The 21,631-nt window shown below is 42.1% G+C and overlaps 1 long non-coding RNA gene across 1 annotated transcript; it reads right to left on the reverse strand.

Annotated features, from left to right (window-relative positions):
- Positions 1-1,617: 1,617 nt before the first annotated feature.
- LOC139038745 (uncharacterized) lies at positions 1,618-17,835 on the reverse strand. Its single transcript, XR_011491900.1, has 3 exons — positions 17,646-17,835; positions 15,709-16,369; positions 1,618-1,894 (listed from the first exon to the last, which is right to left on the reverse strand). It is a non-coding gene; the product is annotated as an uncharacterized lncRNA (long non-coding RNA).
- Positions 17,836-21,631: the final 3,796 nt, after the last annotated feature.

Consider the following 21,631-nt stretch of genomic DNA (forward strand, 5'->3'; position numbering starts at 1 on the left):
AAGAGCCTCTTGATGAAAGTCAAAGAGGAGAGTGAAAAAGTTGGCTTAAAGCTCAACATTCAGAAAACTAAGATCATGGCATCTGATCCCATCATTTCATGGCAAATAGATGGGGGAACAGTGAAAACAGTGACAGACTTTATTTGTGGGGGTTCCAAAATCACTGCAGGTGGTGACTGTGGCCATGAAATTAAAAGATGCTTGCTTCTTGGAAGAAAAGCTATGACCAACCTAGATAGCATATTAAAAAGCAGAGACATTACTTTCCCACCAAAGGCCCATCTAGTCAAAGCTGTGGTATTTCCAGTAGTCATGTATGGATGTGAGATTTGGACTGTAAAGAAAGCTGAGCACCAAAGAATTGATGCTTTTGAACTATGGGGTTGGAGAAGACTCTTGAGAGTCCCTTGGACTGCAAGGAGATCCAACCAGTCCATCCTAAAGGAAATCAGTCCTGAATATTCTTTGGATGGACTGATGCTGAAGCTGAAACTCCAAATCTTTGGCCACCTGATACAAAGAACTGACTCATTGGAAAAGATCCTGTTGCTGGGAAAGGTTGAAGGCTGGAAGAGAAGGGGATGACAGAGGATGAGATGGTTGGATGGCATCACCGACTCGATGGACATGAGTTTGAGTAAGCTCTGGGAGTTTGATGGATGGGGAAGCCTGGTGTGCTGCAGTTCACGGGGTTGCAAAGAGTCTGACACAACTGAGCGACTGACCTGATGAAGCTTTTAGGCAGATGCTCAGATCCTGTGTGTCAATGAGAACTCTAGGCAGACACTGAGCTTCTCTGTGTCTATGAGGCCTCAAGGCAGACGCTCAACTACTGTGTGTTTATGAGGCCTTTCAGCTCATGTATGTTATGAGTCCTCTACGCAGACGCTCAGCTGAGTGTGGGTCTGTGAGGCCTCTGTCCAGATGCTCAGCTTATGTGTATCTGTGAGGTCTGTAAACAGATGTTCAGCTCGTGTCCATGAGGCCTCTAGGCAGATGTTCAACTTCTGTGTGTCTATGAGACCTCTGGGCAGACACTCAGCTCCTCTGTGTCTTTGTGGCCTCTAGGCAGATGCTCAGCTCATTTTTATCTGTGAGGACTCTATGCAGATACTCAGCTCATTTTTATCTGTGAGGACTCTACGCAGATACTCAGCTTGTCTTTTCTATGAGGTCTCTTGTCACACCCTCAGCTCCTGTGTGTCTATGAGGCCAGATTGTTTAATTCTGAGCCATTCAAGGGCTTTGTTCTTTTGATCTTAACATATCTAATTTTCCCACTTTTTTCAGATGTATAATGTCAAACAGAGAAGACCCAGACAGATTCCAACAAAACTGGCACAAACAGATTCCAGCATCAATGCATCCACATGAATGATTCCCAGATTGGGTAAATAAATTTACCCTATAAAGCAAATGAATTAATTCCAACTAGGCTACCCACTCCACAAAAGTTACCTCCAAAATGAACCAGTTCCAACTGGACCAGTTTCCAAATCAGGTAAATAAATTTGCCCTACAGTTGAGGTATTTGCAACTAGGGTGGGCATGCCCCATGAGGACTAGTTCCCAATGAACTGGTTCAGGGTAGAGTCCAATAATACCTCCTCTCTGCAAATGGGTGCCCAACCAAATTTGCTTATCCCCTAGAGGAAAAGCCCAGATTGAGGAGAAATTATGTTCTCTTGTGCACCCCAGAGTGACTTGCCCTCCAAAATCAAGCCCACCGGCTCTTAACACAAAAGGACACACAAAACATTATACTGGCTGAACCAGCTATCAAATTGCATATACTTACCCCACAAATGAAACTGAGTCCCTCAACTCTCGAAGTTTGTCAGTTCCTTGTCTCAATTGCCAAGTGCTGGGGGTAGCTGGTGCCACTTCAGGGAATCTAGAAGGAAAGAACTTCAGGACAACAAATGGCCCCAGCAGCTGCTAGGGTCTTGCCCCAGTATTCCCTGATCAGGGTCAGCTAGCCATGAGCAACAAGGCTCCTAACTGGCTAAGCCAAATTGTTCCCGAGGCCAAGCTCACTGCTCACTGCACGATAGGACAATGAATCTGAGAGATGAGGTGTTGAGGCAAGGAAGGGACTTTAATCAGGGATCTGGCAGGAGGAGAAGATGGCAGGCTAGTACCTCAAATTAGCCACCTTATTGGGGTCTGGATGCCAGGTTGTTTTTTAGATCAGAGAGAAAGAAGCAATGAGGAACTAAAGTCAAAAGAAAGAAGGAGAGGGAGATGCAGTGGGGAAGTAAAGTGAGAAAGACTTCAGTCTTGCAAAACATTTCCAAGGTAATGAAAAGCCTTCAGAAGGGGTGTGTTAATCTCTTCTATTTCCAGGTGGCAGGAACAAAGTATCTCTCCCAGAGCTGAACAAAGACACTTCAGTTTATAGTCAAGCAAGGGGACAGGGACCTCCAGGCAAGCCACTGGGTATGATTATAATAATTAAAGAACGAAAAGCATGTCAAAAAACTAGTTTTCAACATGGAGTCAAAATTGGCTTTCTCCCTGCAACAAGATGAAGGAACTCCCTTTCATGTTCCCTGGGAACAGATATGGGCAACAACCCCTTGAAGTGACAGCCTCCACAGGACAGAAGAAAAAATTTCAAGACAGCTAAACCTAGGATTCTAATACCCAAACCTGGTTCTATTTTACAAAAAAACGTCATTCAAAATGAAAAATGCACCCCTACATTCACCTCCAATCACCAAGACACAGACCCAAGATAAGGGCCAATGACAGATTAAATCTTAAACAAATGTGGTACAAATATAAAATGGGATATTACCTGGACTTGAAAAACCAACACTGAAAATATGAAATTAGGCCAACTGTCCCCACAATGATGGACCTTGGAGGAAAATATGCTAAGAGAAATCAGCAACTGAGGAAGAAAATAGCAGAAGATGTCCTGGAGGCAAAATTGAAAAAAAAGAGAGACAGAGGAAGTTGTTTACAATATAGACACTCTGAGATGCAAACGCAAACCCTGAATTCCAAAGAGGGGGGTAATAAAAAAACAAACAGGAGAGTCAGGGATGAATTAGGTCAGTACTAATGTATACATGGAAATCTGTGACTCTGATAATCCACAAGAATTATCTCCTCCTTCCTTCATTCTTTCCTTCCATCCTTCCTTTGTTTCATATAGGGACTGAAATCTGTATGTCTAACACATTTGCAGAAATCTGTATCTGTATGAGCTAATCCACATGGCTTTTCTATGGCCTTCCTTCCTTGATTTCTTCCTTTCTTCCTTCCTTGCATATACACAGAGAAGTATTTATCACTAACACAGACATAGAAATCTGTCACTGGAATAGATTATCTACAAGGACTATTTCCTTCCTTGGTTCCTTGCACGTGTACAAAAATCTACATCACTAATAAACAGTCCGCAGGGATCTGATGGTCAGAATAGAGAGTTTTACTGGACCTTGTTCAATAAACTCTATGGAAAAAAAAATCAAAACATAAACAACTACACATATGCTGAATGTATCTGTCATAACTGAATCCGTTCGTTGTACACCGAGAAGCACAAAACTGCAAATCGACTAGACTTCAACAGAGCATCGGAATGAGACTAAGGAAAAGGAAAGAAAAGGAATGCCTACTTTATTTCCTGTGACCTCTAAGACATGGGCTCTTATCCCATCCCTGGACCTGAGGAGGCCTGAGTCCCTGGCCTGTGGTGGGGTCGAGATGGCCTGGCAGGGTACCGTTCATAAAGACGCCTCTTAAACCTGTACTGTCTGTTTTTTTCTGGCTAGGACCAGAATCCCCAGTGCACCCAATGATGGTGGCATGACCCTCTGGCCTCAAGGATACAAGATAAAGTCACCAAGTATCCAGAGCCCTGGTGCTGGGGTCCCCAGCTGAAGCCTCCTTCCCAAGGGTGCAGCCTTCTAGGCACTGTCTCAGGGAGCAGTGCCCCAGGTAGGCATGAGTCTGGAGGGGAGGGGTAAAGCTTTAGGGGGAAGAGCTAGTGAGACTCAAGCCCTTGGGTGTTCAGACATATTCCACTCTAATTCACAGCCCAGGAAGGTGCCCTTCCCTAAGGCTCTGGTTGCAGGTGGAACCAGAGATGGGTGTGAAGAAGTGCTGCTGCCTTGTGGACATTTCCTGTAACTACAATATGACACCCCGGTTCTTCAGTTCAGTTCAGTTCACTCAGTCATGTCTGACTCTGCGATCCCATGGACTGCAGCACGCCAGGCTTCCCCGTCCATTGCCAAATCCCAGAGTTTACTCAAACCCACGTCCATTGAGTCGGTGATGCCATCCAACCATCTCATCCTCTATCATCCCCTTCTCCTCTCGCCTTCAATCTCTCCCAGCATCAGGGTCTTTTCAAATGAGTCAGCTCTTCGCATCAGGTAGCCAAAGATTTAGAGTTTCAGCTTCAGCATCAGTCCTTGCAAAGAATATTCAGGACTGATTTCTTTTAGTATGGACTGGTTGGATCTCCTTGCAGTCCAAGGGACTCTCAAGAGTCTTCTCCAACACCACAGTTCAAAAGCATCAATTCTTCAGCACTCAGCTTTCTTTATAGTCCAACTCTCACATCCATACATGACTAGTGGATATACCACAGCTTTGACTAGATGGGCCTTTGTTGGGAAAGTAATGTCTCTGCTTTTTAATATGTTGTCTAGGTTGGTCATATCTTTTCGTCCAAGGAATAAGCGTCTTTTAATTTCATGGCTGCAGTCACCATCTGCAGTGATTTTGGAGCCCAAGAAAATAAAGTCTGTCACCATTTCCAGTGTTTCCTCATCTATTTGCCATGAAGTGATGGGACCAGGTGCCATGATCTTAGTTTTCTGAATGTTGAGCTTTAAGCCAACGTTTTCACTCTCCTCTTTCACTTTCATCAAGAGGCTCTTTAGTTCTTCACTTTCTGCCATAAGGGTGGTGTCATCTGCATATCTGAGGTTATTGATATTTCTCATGGCAGTCTTGATTCCAGCTTGTGCTTCTTCCAGCACAGCATTTCTCATGATGTACTCTGCATGGAAATTAAATAAGCAGGGTGACAATATACAGCCTTGATGTACTCCTTTCCTAATTTGGAACCAGTCTGTTGTTCCATGTCCAGTTTTAACTGTTGCTTCCTGTCCTGCATACAGGTTTCTCAAGAGGCAGGTCAGGTATTCCCATCTCTTGAAGAATTTTTCGGAGTTTGTCATGATCCACACATTTAGGTCAAAGGCTTTGGCATAGTCAATAAAGAAGAAGTAGATGTTTTTCTGGAACTCTCTTGCTTTTTCAATGATCCAACAGATGTTGGCAATTTGATCTCTAGTTCCTCTGCCTTTTCTAAATCCAGCTTGAACATTTGGATGTTCATGGTTCACGTACTGTTGAACCCTGGCTTGCAGAATTTTGAGCATTTCTTTACTAGCGTGTGAGATGAGTGCAATTGTGTGGTAGTTTGAGCATTCTTTGACATTGCCATTCTTTGGAATTGGAATGAAAACGGACCTTTTCCAGTCTTGTGGCCACTGCTGAATTTTCCAAAGTTTTTGGCTTATTGAGTGCAGCAGCACTTTCACAGCATCATCTTTTAGGGTTTGAAATAGCTCAACTGGAATTCCATCACCTCCACTAGCTTTGTTCGTAGTGATGCCTCCTAAGACCCATGTGATTTCGAATTCCAGGATGTTTGGTTCTAGGTGAATGATCACACCATTGTGACTATCTGAGTCATGAAGATCTTTTTTGTATAGTTCTTCTGTGTATTCTTGCCACTTCTTAATATCTTCTGCTTCTGTTAGGTCCATACCATTTCTGTCCTTTATTGTGCCCGTCTTTGCATGAAATGTTCCCTTGGTATATCTAATTTTCTTGATGAGATCTCTAGATTTCCCCATTCTATTATTTTCCTCTATTTCTTTGCATTGTTCACTGAGGAAAGCTTTCTTATCTCTCCTTCCTATTCTTTGGAACTCTGCATTCAAATGAGTTTATCTTTTCTTTCTCCTTTGCCTTCTGCTTCTTTTCTATTCACAGCTATTTGTAAGGCCTCCTCAGACAACCATTTTGCCTTTTTGCATTTCTTTTCCTTGGGGATGGTTTTGATCCTGCCTCCTGTACAATGTCATGAACCTCCATCCATTGTTCATCAGGCACTCTATCAGGTCTAATCCCTGATAGAATCTCTTTGTCACTTCCATTGTATATTGTAAGGGATTTGATTTAGGTCATATTTGAATGGTCTAGTGGTTTTCCCTGATTTCTTCAATTTAAGTCTGAATTTGGCAATAATGAGTTCAAGGTCTGTGCCACAGTCAACTCCTGGTCTTGTTTCTGCTGACTGTATAGAACTTCTCCATCTTTGACTTCAAAGAATGTAATCAGTCTGATTTCAGTATTGACCATGTGGTGTAGAGTCTTCTCTTGTGTTGTTTGAAGAGGGTGTTTGCTATGACCAGTGTGTTCTCTTGGCAACACTCTATTAGCCTTTGCCCTGCTTCATTCCGTACTCCAAGGCCAAATTTGCCTGTTACTCCAGGTATTTCTCGACGTCCTACTTTTGTATTCCAGTCTCCTATAATGAAGAGGACCTCTGTTTTGGGTGTTAGTCCTAGAAGGCCTTGTAGGTCTTCACAGAACTGGTTCTTATGGCACCTCCAATTCACAAGGCCTGTGGTACCCTTAGGGATGGCTGCTCGCAGGAAAGGTCCCACAGCAGGTTTTGCAGAAGTAAATTCCAAAAAGAGCATACCTTCAAGAAGCCAATGGCAACAGTAAATTTACACCCTTTTATGAAAGAAAAAAAAAGAAAGAACCCAAAGGCCACAGGACAAGATGCTCAGCATCGTGAATTATTACAGGAGTGATGCTGATCAAAATGACAACAAGCAATCAAATCCCATCTGACAGCATGGGCATCCTAAGTGTCTGCAAACATTACATGGAGGAGAGAGCCAGGGGATGACAGAACCCCCTTCACACGCCCTGGGAATAGACACAGGCAGCAACCCCTTGAAGGGACAGTCTCCACAGGCCAGAAGAAAAAACTTCAAGAAAGCTAAACCTAGGATTCTAATACCCATACTTTGGCCTATATTATGAAAAATCATCATTCAAAATGACACAGGCACCTCAACGTTCACTGCAGTGGTACCTCCCATGGCCAAGACACAGATCTAAGATAAGGGCCAATCACAGATTAAATCTTCGACAATACATATATACAATGGGCTGTTTCTCGGGCTTGGCCACTGAAATAATGAAATTAGGCCAACTGTCCCCACAAGGATGGACTTTGGGGGACAACACACTAAGAGAAATCAGCAACAGAGAAAGAAAATAGCAGATGATATCCCTGGAGGGCAAAACTGAAAAAGAGAGATAGAGGAAGTAATTTATAACATAAAAAGTGACTCTGAGATGCAAACACAAACTCAGAATTCCAAAGGAGGGGAAATTAAAAAAAAAAAAAAAGGGTGAGAGCCAGGGATGAATTAGGAGGTCAGTACTGATGCATACACAGAAATCTGTGTCTGTAATAGATAATCCACAAGGATTATCTCCTCCTTCCTTCCTTTCACATTGGCCCTGAAATCTGTATATCTAACGTGTCTCCAGAAAGCTGTATCTATATAAGTTAATCCACAAAGCTTATCTACAGCCTTCTTTCCTTGATTTCTTTCTTTCTTCCTTGCACATATACACAGAAGTATTTATCTCTAACATAGACATAGAAATCTGTCACTGGAATAGTTTATCTACAAGGACTATTTCCTTCCTTGGTTCCTTGCATATGTACAAAAAAATCTGTATCATTAATAAATAGTCCACAGGGACCTGATGATCAGAACAGAGAGCTTCAGTGGACCTTGTTCAATAAACTCCATGGAATAAAAAAATCAAAACACAAACAACTACATATAGGCTGACTGTATCTGTCATAACTGAATCAGTTCATTGTACACTGAGGACAAGCACAAAAATGCAAATCAGTTAGATTTCAACAGAGCACTGAAATGAGACTAAGGAAAAGAAAAGAAGGAATGACTACTTTATTCTATCTGACCTCCAAGACATGGGCTCTTATCCTATCACTGGACCTGAGGAGACATGAGTCCCATGGTTGGCCTGTGGTGGGGTCGAGATGGCCCCGCAGGGTGCCCTTCATAGAGACACCTCTTAAACTTGTACTGTCTTTTTTTTTCTGGCTGGGACCAGAATAACTAGTGTACCCCAATGATGGTGGCCTGACCCCCTGACTTTGAGGATACAGGGTAGACTCACCAAGCTGAAGCCTCCTTCCTGAAAGCGCAGCCTCTATACTTTGTACTAACATAAATATAGAAATGTGAGTCTGCAATAGATAAACCCAAGGATTATCTCCCTCCCCCCTTCTTCCCTCCCACACATACACAGAAATTTGTATCTCTAACATACACAGAAATGCATATCTCTAATACATAAGGTTCATATAGTCAAAGCTATGTTTTTTCCAGTAGTCATGTATGTGAGAGTTGGACCATAAAGAAGGCTGAGCACCAAAGAACTGATGCATTTGAACTGTGGTTGGAGAAGCCTCTTGAGAGCCCCTTGGACAGCAAGGAGATCAAACCAGTCAATCCTAAAGGAAATCAATCCTGAATATTCTTTGGAAGGACTACCGCTAAAGCTGAAGCTCTAAAAATTGGCCACCTGCTGCAAAAAGCTGACTCATTAGAAAAGACCCTGATGCTGGGAAAGATTGAAGGCAGGAGGAGAAAGGGATGACAGAGGACGAGATGGTTGGATAGCGTCACCGACTCAATGGACAGGAGTTTGAGCAACCTCTGGGAGATGGTGAGGGGCAGGGAAGCTGGGTGTGCTGCAGTTCACGGGGTCGCAAAGAGTTGGAAGCAACTGAGTGACTGAACAAAGCTAGTGGAGGTGACTGAAATCCAGCCAATCTATTTCAGATCCTAAAAGATGATTCTGTTAAAGTGCTAACACTGTTGAAGTGCTAAAATATCGCATGAAAAGATGCCAAATCACTATTTGTTAGAGAAATGCAGATCAAAACTACAATGAGGCATTTCCTCACATGGTTCACAATGGCCATTGTCCAAAACTGGAGAAACAATAAATGCTGGAGAAATTGTGGGGAAAAGGGAACCCTCTTAGACTGTCAGTGAAAAGGTAAATTAATAACAGCCACTATAGAGAATGGTGTGCAGGTTTTTAAAGAACTGAGAGTAAAATTAGAATACTTCCTAACAGCTCCAAATAAGGACCTAAATAAAAGGATGATAGCAGAAAACTATTGAGGAAAGAAGCAGAACATGCTTTGACATGAAATGCAGCAAGTTCTCTTTTGACCCACCTGTTAGAATCATGAAAAGCAAAACAAAAGTAGCTGGGATTGAATTCCCCTTAAAAGTGATGGCAGAGCAGAGGAAACAAAGACAACAAAAAGACAACCCTCAAAATGCAACTAATATTTGCAGAAAAGACACCCATGAGGAATTTATCTCCAAAACACACAAACAGCTTATGTACTTCAATATCAAAGAAAAAACCCCAATCAAATAGGAGCACAAGACTTAAATGGATATTTCTCCAAAGAAAACATGGAGGTGGCCAGGAAGCACATGAAAAGATGCTCAGCATCCATAAGTATTAGAGAACTGTGGGTCAGTAGTATACTGTAGTATTGCCTCACGTGGGTCAGAATGGTCAGCATCAAAAAATATACAACAATAAATGCTGGAGAGGGTATGTAGAAAAAAGAAACCTACCTGTTGATGGGAATAAAGTCAATATTCACAAAGGAGATAGAAAAATGGTTCATTAAAAAGCAAACAGAGAAGTACTATATGATCCAGCAGTTCCATTACTGGGCATAGATCCAGAGAAAACCATTATTTTATTTTATTTTTTTTTCATTTATTTTTATTAGTTGGAAGCTAATTACTTCACAACATTTCAATGGGTTTTGTCATACATTGACATGAATCAGCCATGGAGTTACATGTATTCCCCATCCCGATCCCCCCTCCCACCTCCCTCTCCACCTGATTCCTCTGGGTCTTCCCAGTGCACCAGGCCCGAGCACTTGTCTCATGCATCCCACCTGGGCTGGTGATCTGTTTCACTATAGATAATATACATGCTGTTCTTTCAAAACATCCCACCCTCGCCTTCTCCCACAGAGTCCAAAAGTCTGTTCTGTACATCTGTGTCTCTTTTTCTGTTTTGCATATAGGGTTATCATTACCATCTTTCTAAATTCCATATATATGTGTTAGTATGCTGTAATGTTCTTTATCTTTATGGCTTACTTCACTCTGTATAATGGGCTCCAGTTTCATCCATCTCATTAGAACTGATTCAAATGAATTCTAACGGCTGAGTAAAATTCCATTGTGTATATGTACCACAGCTTTCTTATCCATTCGTCTACTGATGGGCATCTAGGTTGCTTCCATGTCCTGGCTATTATAAACAGGGCTGTGATGAACATTGGGGTGCACGTGTCTCTTTCAGATCTGGTTTCCTCAGTGTGTATGCCCAGAAGTGGGATTGCTGGGTCATATGGCAGTTCTATTTCCAGTTTTTTAAGAAATCTCCACACTGTTTTTCATAGTGGCTGTACTAGTTTGCATTCCCACCAACAGTGTAAGAGGGCTCCCTTTTCTCCACACCCTCTCCAGCATTTATTGCTTGTAGACTTTTGGATAGCAGCCATCCTGACTGGTGTGTAATGGTACCTCATTGTGGTTTTGATTTGCATTTCTCTGATAATGAGTGATGTTGAGCATCTTTTCATGTGTTTGTTAGCCATCTGTATGTCTTCTTTGGAGAAATGTCTGTTTAGTTCTTTGGCCCATTTTTTGATTGGGTCATTTATTTTTCTGGAATTGAGCTTCAGGAGTTGCTTGTATATTTTTGAGATTAATCCTTTGTCTGTTGCTTCATTTGCTATTATTTTCTCCCAATCTGAGGGCTGTCTTTTCACCTTACTTATAGTTTCCTTTGTTGTGCAAAACCTTTTAAGTTTCATTAGGTGCCATTTGTTTATTTTGCTTTTATTTCCAATATTCTGGGAGGTGGGTCATAGAGGATCCTGCTGTGATTTATGTCAGAGAGTGTTTTGCCTATGTTCTCCTCTAGGAGTTTTATAGTTTCTGGTCTTACATTTAGATCTTTAATCCATTTTGAGTTTATTTTTGTGTATGGTGTTAGAAAGTGTTCTAGTTTCATTCTTTTACAAGTGGTTGACCAGTTTTCCCAGCACCACTTGTTAAAGAGGTTGTCTTTTTTCCATTGTATATCCTTGCCTCCTTTGTAAAAGATAAGGTGTCCATAGGTTCATGGATTTATCTCAGGGCTTTCTATTCTGTTCCATTGATGATCTATATTTCTGTCTTTGTGCCAGTACCATACTGTCTTGATGACTGTGGCTTTGTAGTAGAGCCTGAAGTCAGGCAGGTTGATTCCTCCAGTTCCATTCTTTCTCAAGATTACTTTAGCTATTTGAGGTTTTTTGTATTTCCATACAAATTGTGAAATTATTTGTTCTAGTTCTGTGAAAAATACCGTTGTTAGCTTGATAGGGATTGCATTGAATCTACAGATTGCTTTGGGTAGAATAGCCATTTTGACAATATTGATTCTTCCATTCCATGAATACGGTATGTTTCTCCATCTGTTTGTGTCCTCTTTGATTTCTTTCATCAGTGTTTTATAGTTTTCTATGTATAGGTCTTTTGTTTCTCTAGGTAGATATACTCCTAAGTATTTTATTCTTTTTGTTGCAATGGTGAATGGTATTGTTTCCTTAATTTCTCTTTCTGTTTTTTCATTGAAAACCATTATTTTAAAAGACAGGTGCACGCTACGTTCATGTACAATAGCCAAGACTTGGAAGCAACCTAAGTGGATAAGGACAGATGAATGGATAAACAAGATGGGATACATGCACACAGTGCAACATTACTCAGCCATAGAAAGGGTGACATCATGCCAAGTCCAGCAACAAGGAAGGAAGAGGAGACGATCATACTAAGTGAAGTGAGACAAAGGAAGACAAATATCACATGATATCTCTTGGAGGTGGATTCTAAAAATGGATACAAAGAACTTCTTTACAAACAGAAACAGACTTACAATATAGCAAAGCACCTTAATGTTACCAGAAGGGAAATGTGATGGGCAGTGAGAAATGAGCCAGTGGAAATGAACATACACACACTACTCTTTATGAAGTAATCAACAAGGAACCCTACTAAACACTGAATAATAAACTATATGGGAAGAGAACCCAAAAAAGGACATGTACACATCTATGCATAAGTGAATCATGTCGCTGTCCACCTAAAATTAAAAACAAAACTAAACACACCCTACAACTTTTTTTTTTCACCCTACAACTTTAAAGTCACCTATACACCAATACAAAATACAAATTACAAAAAGAGAATGCCAACTCTATTCCCCTCAGGTCTTGGTGAGCTCAGCTGATGTCACATCCCTGAAGCCTGGGCAGACTTGTTTCCCAAGGATGGACTGTCATGGGGCTGACGGAGCTGGGGAGGATGTGCCAGCCAATGAACCCTGCCCCATGGACCTGGCGAGCTTGTTCCCCTCTACACCAATCCACAACCTTCAGATCCAGGTGGATCCTCCTGCAGTGAAACTGTGCCTACTGCACCCAAAAGATGTGTAGTCTCTGGGATGGAAGAGCTTTGAAAACCCCGTGGGCTCCATGTCTCCTGGTGGTGGGGTTCCCACCTCCAGCCTCTTTCCTTAGGGTTGCTCCACCTATGGATGAAAGCACCCTCCCCAGAGTGGTGTTACAGGAATTGGGATTTGTCCAGGGGACAGGGGTAAGAAAGGAAGAAGGAATGGGACACAAGCCTGGAGTGTTTCCTCTGGCCCATTCCACTCTGACAGTCTAGACGTAGGACTTTCTTTAAGGCTCTGGTTACCCCAGGAACTTTAAAACCAAAGCTCATGGGTATTTAACATTCACAAGGCCTGAGGGGCTATAAGTAAAAAATCACTTGTCCTAAAGAAATGTTCTTGTGGCTCAGCTGGTAAAGAATCTGCCTGCAATGTGGGAGATCTGGGTTCGATCCCTGAGTTGGGAAGATCCCCTGGAGAAGGGAAAGGTTACCACTCCAGTAATTCTGGCCTAGAGAATTCCATGGACTTATAGTCCATGGGGTCACAAAGAGTTGGACATGACTGAGCAACTCTCACTTTTCAAAGAAATGTTCTAAGTAAGGTCATCAGAAAAATATTCAAAATAGGGCAGGCACTCAAGAAGTCAATTTGAATAAGTAAGTTTAACTCACACTGTTTAAAAAATCAATGAAAAGATGTCAGCATCACTAAATATGAGAGGAAATGCAAACCAAAACTTCAATGAGGTTTCACCTCACACAGGTGAGAGTGGCCATAGGCAGAAACTCTACAAACAATAAATGCTGGAGAGGGTGTAGAGAAAAAGGGAACCTTCCCACAGTGATGCTGGGATGGAAGTTGGGAGCAGCCACTGTGGAGGACATGAGGCAGGTTTCTTAGCATGAAAAGGAGAATGAAACTAGATGACTCCCTAACACCATACACAAAAATTAACTGCAAATAGATTAAAGGTCTGAATAAAAGGACAGGTACAATGGAACTCCTGAGGAAAAAAAGCAGAACACATAAAATGCAGCAAGTTCTTTTTTGATCCGGCACTTAGAATCAGGACAAATGAAACTAAACAAATGGGACCTAACAGACCTTCAAAGCATTTGCACAGCACAGGAAACCATCAGTGAAAGAGAAAGACAACCAAGAATGGAAAAATTCTAGCAAATGAAGATACCCACAGGGAATTTATCTCCATACATACAAACAACTCATAAAGCTCAATATAAAAAAACCAAGCAATCCAATAAAAATTTCCAAACACCTAAATGCACATTTCTCCAGAGAAGGCACAGAGATGGCCATAAAGTACAAGAAAAGATTGTCAGCATCATTAGTTCTTAGAGAAAGGCAAATCAGTGGTCCAATGAGGTAACACTTCATAACGATAAGAATGAGTATCTCCAAAAAATCTACAACAATAAATTCTGCAGAAGGTGTGGAGAGAAGAAAGCCCTCCGACCACGTAGGTGGGAACATAAATGGGTCCATCCACTAGGGAGAACATCATGGAGGTTCTCTAACTAAAAACAGAGGTACAAAGTTACCCAGCAATCCCAGACCTAGGCATGGATCCATAAGAAAACAAAAATTTTAAAACATACCTGCACCCCAACGATCATGGCAGCACTAGGTACAATAGCAAAGACAAGGAAGCAACTTAAATGTACAAGGACAGATGGATGGATACAGAAGATGGGTACATATACACAATGCAGTTAATACTCAGAAATAAAGATGAAATAATACCATTTCCAGTTACAGGGAAGAAATCTGAGATGCTCGTACTAAGTGAAGTGAGACAGGGAAAGACAGGTATCACAGGACATCATTTCAGGTGGAATCTAAATACTGATATAAATGAAAAAAAATGGATATAAATGAACTTTTTATAAAAGAGAATCAGCCTCAGAGACTTAAAAAAAATTATGGTACCAGAAAAGAAAGTTGAGGGGGTAGAGAGCAATTAGGTGATACAGATTAATAGATACACATAAAACAGGTGCTGATATGCTCTTAATAGTCAAAAGTCCAACAGGGCTGTAAATGAAGTGCCCTGGGGTAAATCATCAGAAAAGAAGTTCAAACAGAGCCCAGTTTCAGCAAGTCAGATTCAAAAGGTAAACTGTACTCACAAAGTGTAAAGCAATAAAAGCACATGGAAAGATACTCCACATCAAGAATTATTAAGTCAAAGCAAATCAAAATTACAGTGAAGTATCACCTCACACTGATCACAATGTCCATCATCAAAAAGCTCTACAAAGAATAAATACTGCACAGGATGTACAGAAAAGGGAATCCTCCTACAATCTTGGTGGGAATGTAAATGGTGAAGCCACTATGGAAAACAGCAAGAGTTTCCTTGAACACTAAACATACAGGTATCATATGATCCTGCAATCCCACTCCCAGGCTTAGATCTGGAGAAATTCATCATTTGAAATGACATGTGCTCTTTGATTTTCAAAGAGCACTATTTACAATAGCCAAGCCATGGAACCCACCAAAATGTCCATTGACAGAAAAATGAAAAGTACGTCATGCATTTATACAGTGGAATACTTCTTAGCTGTAAAACAGAAAAAAATAATCATATTGGCAGCAGCATGGATGGATTGAGAAATTTTCATATTAAGTGAGGTAAGTCAGAGAGAAAAAGACAAATATTGTAAGATACCACTATTAGAATCTATAAGTTCATATCAGTGAACTCATTTACAAAACAGAAATGGACTCGCAGATTGAGAAAACCAAATTATGATTATCAAAAGAAAGTTAAAAGGGAGGGATAAATTAAGAGGTTCAGATTAAAATATACACACTAATAGCAATCAAACTGATAATCAAATAGAATCTACTGAATAGAACAGTGAACTCTACTGAACAAACTGTAATAACCTGTATGAGAAACAAAATGAAAAAAAGAATAGATACATGTCCATGTAAAATAATTCAAATTCCTGTACACCTAAAACCAATGAAACAATGTTAAATCAACTCTATCCCACTATAAAATAAAAATTAAACTACAAATTAAATTACCTGAGCTTGGTGAAGGGGAAACCAGGCAGTGATGAACTATGAATTAGACGTGTGATATGTTATGATATTAACTCGACACCTCCAAAGGTTTTCATTCTGCAGAACACAGCAGCAACCCACTCATGTGAAGGTGACAAGGTGAAGAGAAGAAAAAGGACCATAGGTTAATCAGGGCAACACCCTCAATTCAGACGTTGGGAATCTCTGAGGGGACAAGACACACTGCAGGTAAAGAGCAGATATGGGGTTTCCAGGTAAAGATTCCTGACCCTTGTGGAGGGGGTGAGACCCACACAATCCCCAGACCCAGCACCTGGGGTCCCATGACCCTTGATTGGGACATGGTGTCTGCTGCTTGGGCCCCTAAAGTGAAAACAAGTGGGTTCCCGTAACCTCTTCGCTTGGTAGAAAGAAGCATAGGGTCGGTCTCCTCTCCCCACACTTGTCCCAGAGAAGTCCTCCTCTTTACCCTTTGGTTCTGTGTGATAATAACTGTTTCTACAGCTGTCATGCTAATGTTGAACACACTACCTTGGTTCTGGAGGGCTAGGTCCTTTCTTGTTCCACTGAGGTGTTGAGAAAACACACCAGACGCAGGGCTGGGAGATGAGGGCAGGTCTGCTCTCTGCTGAGTAGGGATGGTCACCTGGAAGCAGATAACCTGGAAGGAGAGCAGCAACCTCACCTGCTGCCCATTGGCCTTTTGCCTGATCCGTGTGCCCTGCAATAAACTCACCAGGTGAACCTGCCTCCCTTTCCTCCATGCTCCTGCTGGTGAATTGGAATAATTACCAGGTAGACACCTGAGGTGTCTCCAGGAGCCCCAGGGAGGGTGAACCTCCCGGGGTAAAGAGGCACAGGCCTATATAAAGTGAGTACCGTAAAGCATTAATTCCTAAACACAAGTGAAGCGTTCATGTATTCTTCCCTTTTTGTTAGTTTTGTTTGTGGTCTCCCCATACAGGTGATACTGACTCATGCAGATGGGGTGAGGCTCACACAGTCCCCAGACCGCCCTCCCCCAACCTGGGGTCACACGTCCCCTCAGTCAGGACGCTATGGCTGTGGTCCATGGGCCCCTAATGTGTAAACAAGCCTGGTCCCTGGGACCTCCAGGGACCCTAGAAAGAAGCAAATGTCCCTGGGAAGTCAGGCCCTTCCTGTTTTCACTTTCATGTTGTGTGATTTTTTTGCTGCTTTGGAAGCTCATGCTAGAGTTGAACACACTCCCTTGGTTCTGGCAGGCTCTGTCCTTCTTGTCCCGCTGAGGTGCTGAGAAACACGGGAGAGCTGGGCTGAGAGACGCGGGGCAGCTCTGTTCTCTTCAGAGGAGAGAGTCGACGGGAAGGAGACCACAGCAGCAACCTCACCTGCTGCCCATTGATTTTTGCCCAATCCCTGTGACCTGGAATCAATTCACCAGGAGAACCTGCCTCCCTACTCAACCTGAATGTGCTGGAAAATTGGAATGATTACCAGGTAGCCCACCTGAGGGGTCTCCAGGAGCCCCAGGGAAGGTGACCCTGGCAGGGGACAGACTAGGAGCCCTACCGCAGCGCTGACCCCCCGGAGGGCCATGGAACCCCACTCAGAGGAGAGCACGGTTACCCAGAGAAGCCCACCTCAGCCCCAGAGCCCAGACATCTGAGCACTGACATTCAGATGCAGGCACAGAGTTTTCCAGGACAGAGGCCATGCTGGGTCTCTACCCAGTTCTCCATGTCCTAGTGTGCAGTGTATAAGGTCAGGTTTAAGTGTTCTCAATGTAAAAAGCACATTGTCTCAACTAAACATCATCAGCGCAGACAGGACTTGGGGAGTTCTAAATCTACCGTGAAGATGGAACTTGGTCACGTTCACACTAGTCTAGGGCTGGTCTCCCAGGAGGCACAGGTCACCCACATGCAGGGTCTCTCGTTGTTGGACAGGGGGCTCACCCTTGTGTGGGAACTAGGATGCACATTTCTTGAAGAAGAAATCATCACGGCTCCACACTTCACCCACATCAGGAAACTGAAAGGATCTGTGTCATTATACATTTCAACAGGCAAACAACAATGTTACCAATTTCTCTGGTCACATGATGGTCAGGATCCAGGGGAGATCCAGGAACTTCTAAGAGTACAGCCCAGTGTCCTATAGAGACAGACAAGAAGTGGCCTGATTCCAGCATCCCAGGTTTCCAGCAGGGAACCTTTACATTCTGCCTTTTGGAAAACTACATTCTTTAACAGAATAAAAATATACTGTCTTAAATCCAAGTATACTAGTTATTTGCAAACCTAAAATATTCCTAAAAGCTTGGAACCCTGATTTTACAGTTTCCATTGGTTCCTTTGGTTTAGATTTTCTAGGTAGAAGCAAGCCATCATTTCAAATTATTTTCTCCTAATTCTGTTGTTATTATATGAATAAAAGGTCACACTTGAAAATAAAAGAAAAGTCCTGCAAAAGATTAATGCCTCAAAGAGCACATGAGCTGCAGGTACTTTTTCTTCAGTTTCATTATTCTCCATAAAGAAAACAGAAAACATAGGCCCACTGATTTTTTTTGCTTCTCTATTCAAACTGAGCTAGAATGAAATTGATATTCATATCAACAGTTTTTGAGGTTTCAAATGTCACTTTAGGGAAACAGGACTTGGAGAAAAGGGAATGTTCCTACGCTGCTGGAGAGAAGCCAGATCCTACAAATAAGGCTGAAATTCAAATTGGATTTAATTATGACAGTATGTGATTACATGGAGTATGAACCAAGCATCTAAATATAGCAGACAACATGTGAGAACAAATCTGACATCTCAGACGTGAGACTGAGGCTTCTTGTCAGATCTGCAGCTGGCATGCACACACTTCATGTGTCTTTTTGAATCATAGCCTTTTCTGGATGTTTGGCTAGAAGTGGGATTGCTGGATCATATGATAACTCTATTTTTTTTTTATGATAACTCTATTTTTAGTTTTTTTTGTGGAAACTCCATACTGTTCTCTAGAGTGACTGCACCAATTTACATTCCCAGCAACAGTGTGGGAGGGCTCCCTTTTCTCCATACCCTCTGCAACACTTGTTATTTGGAGATTTTTAAGTGATGGCCTTTCTGATCAGTTTGAGGTGGTACCTCATTGAAGTTTTGATTTGAATTTTTCAAATAATTAACAATAAGGAGAATTATATGATGATTCTTTAATTTTCAGATGTGTAAAATAAATTAGGTTTGACATGTCTACTTGACAATTTTTTCACAGATAAGGATTTATGAAGTACTTATTCCCTTTCTTAGTCTAACTGTAGGGACACGCATTATCATGTTACTCAAGGCGATGGGCTCAGTTTTGCATCTTTGAGCAGTTTTAAAGATGTGCACTGCTCCCTTCAAAGGGAAGCTTGTGGTGGGACCAAGTTCCACCATCCAATAAAAGCTGTTCCTTGAGCAAATACAGTCACAGCCAAGGGGGCACGTGGTGAGACCACCATGTCTGCTGACCCTTCCCACATCTCAGGCCTCAGTGTGACCTTTCCATCTGAGGTTTAACAGTTTGCCCTGGTGATACAGCTTAACCTCTTTCTGTATGACTAGGTGAATTGTTAATGACTTTTAAAAATTCTACTGGGGCTTCCCAGGTGGCGTCGCTAGTGGTAAAGAACTGCCTGCCAATGCAGGAGACATAAAGACACTGGTTCAGTCCCTGGGTCAGGAAGATCCCTGGAGGAGGGCATGGCAACCCACTCCAGCATTCTTGCCTGGAGAATTCCATGGACAGAATAGTCTGGTGGGCTATGGTTCATAGGGTCACAAAGAGTTGGATATGACTGAAGCAACTTAGCATATAGACACACTCACCCTCAGGAAAGGTCCTGAAGCAGATACTGCAGAAATAAATTATAACCACAACCAACTTACAAGAAGCCAATGGCAAACGGTAAATTCTCCTCACACCCTTAAGAAAAAAAAAAAACCCAAACTGATACAGGACAATATGCTCAGCATCCCTAATTAGTACAGGAGAAATGCCAATCAAAATGACAACAAGAAATTAAATCCAACCTACCAGAATGGCCATCCTCACAAGTCTGCAACAATACATGCGGGAGAGAGCTGGGTAGTGATGGAACCTACTTGACACAGTCAGTGGGAATGGAGACTGCCAACAGCCCTAGAAAGTACAGCCTCCACATGCTAGAAAAAGATCTTCAGAAAAACTAAGCCTAGAATCTGACATATCCTCATGTGGGCTTATATAGAAAATACCACCATTCAAAAAGACACGTGCACCCCAACATTCACTGCAGCCCTACTTACAACAGCAAAACACAGACCCAGGAAAACGTGCACTGACAGATTGAAGCTAAAGACGCAGCTCATGCACACAATGGACTGTGAGACACTGCCGCTGAAATTGCGCCCCCAGCTGCCACAGGGATGGACCCTGAAGAATCTTACACCAACCAAGTCAGCCAGTCAAGGAAAGACAATAGTATACTGTCTCCCTTCTATGCAAGATGAAAATAAAAGAGTTGCAAAGGAACTAACTCACAACACAAAAAGAGACTCTGAGAATTCAAACACAAAGTCCCCCTGCCCCAAAAAAGTGAAGGGCCAGGCACGAATTAGAAATTCGGGGCTAACATATACACAAGAATATGTATCTGTAATAAATAATCCACAATGAGTATTTCCTACCTTCCTTCCTTTCACATATACAAAGAAATCTGTATCTCTAACATATGTACAGAAATCTGTATCTGTAATAGAAAATCCACACAGATTATTTCCTTCCTTCCTCATAGGCACATAAACCAATATCTTCAATAGATAATCCATAAAGAGTATCTCTTCCTTGCTCCTCCCTCCCACATAAACACAAAATCTGCATCTCTGACATATACAGAGAAATCTATATCTGTTGAGACAATTTGCAAGGATTATCTTCTTCCTTCATTCTTTCCACATTTACATAGAAATTTGTATATCTAACAGATACTCCACAAACATCTGATGTGCAGCACAGGGAACTTTGCTTGAAACTCTGCAATAACCTCTAGGGAAAAGCAATCCAAAAAAGAACAGATATGCTGTATACAATCATATGTCATAACAGAATCAGGTGGTTGTATACTGATGACAAGCAAAAATGGCAAATCAACTATATTCCCATATAGCATTGGCATTAAAGAAAAGAAAATCAATACCTAGTTAATTTCCTACCATCTCCCTGACTTGGGCTGCTATCCCATCCCTGGAGTCTGAGCAGCCTTGGAACCCATGACTGCTCTGGAATGGGGTTGAACAGTTGGTCAGGGTGTCCTTAACTGAGTACCGTCTGGTTTTCTCTGACTGCGACAACAGTCCCTAGGACAACAAAAGGATGGTCGACTGTCTGGCCTCAAACCCTGGAAAAGTAACCTATACTCCAGGTCTATTGGTGCTGGTGCTGGGGTCCCCACTTCCAACCTCCTTCTTGAGAGTGCAGCCTCCTAGGCACCTCAGCAGGTAGGTAGGTAGCCCTAGGTAGGCATGAATCTGGAGGGGAGGGGTGAAGCTTCAGGGGGAAGAAGCAACGAGACACAGGCCCTTGGGGTGTTTGCTCAGGCACCTTCCACTCTAATTCACCATCCAGGAAACCATCTTTCCTGAATGCTCTGGTTGCATATGAAACCAGTGTTGGACATGAAGAATTACTGCCACCTTGTGGACATTTTCTATAACTACAACTGGTACTTGTAGTTGACCACAGGGGCTTACTGGCACCTCCAATTTACAAAACTCAAGGGACTGTTACTGATAGCTGCCGTCAGAAAAGGTTTTACAGTAGGTATTGGAGACATAAATTTCAAACACAACTGACGTTCAAGAACCCCAATTGTGACAGGTAAATTTTCCTCACACCCTTTAAGCAAAAAAAAAAAAAAGGAAAAAAAAAA

The sequence above is a fragment of the Odocoileus virginianus genome, chromosome 16 (genome assembly GCF_023699985.2).
Source record: "Odocoileus virginianus isolate 20LAN1187 ecotype Illinois chromosome 16, Ovbor_1.2, whole genome shotgun sequence".
Lineage (NCBI taxonomy): Eukaryota > Metazoa > Chordata > Mammalia > Artiodactyla > Cervidae > Odocoileus > Odocoileus virginianus.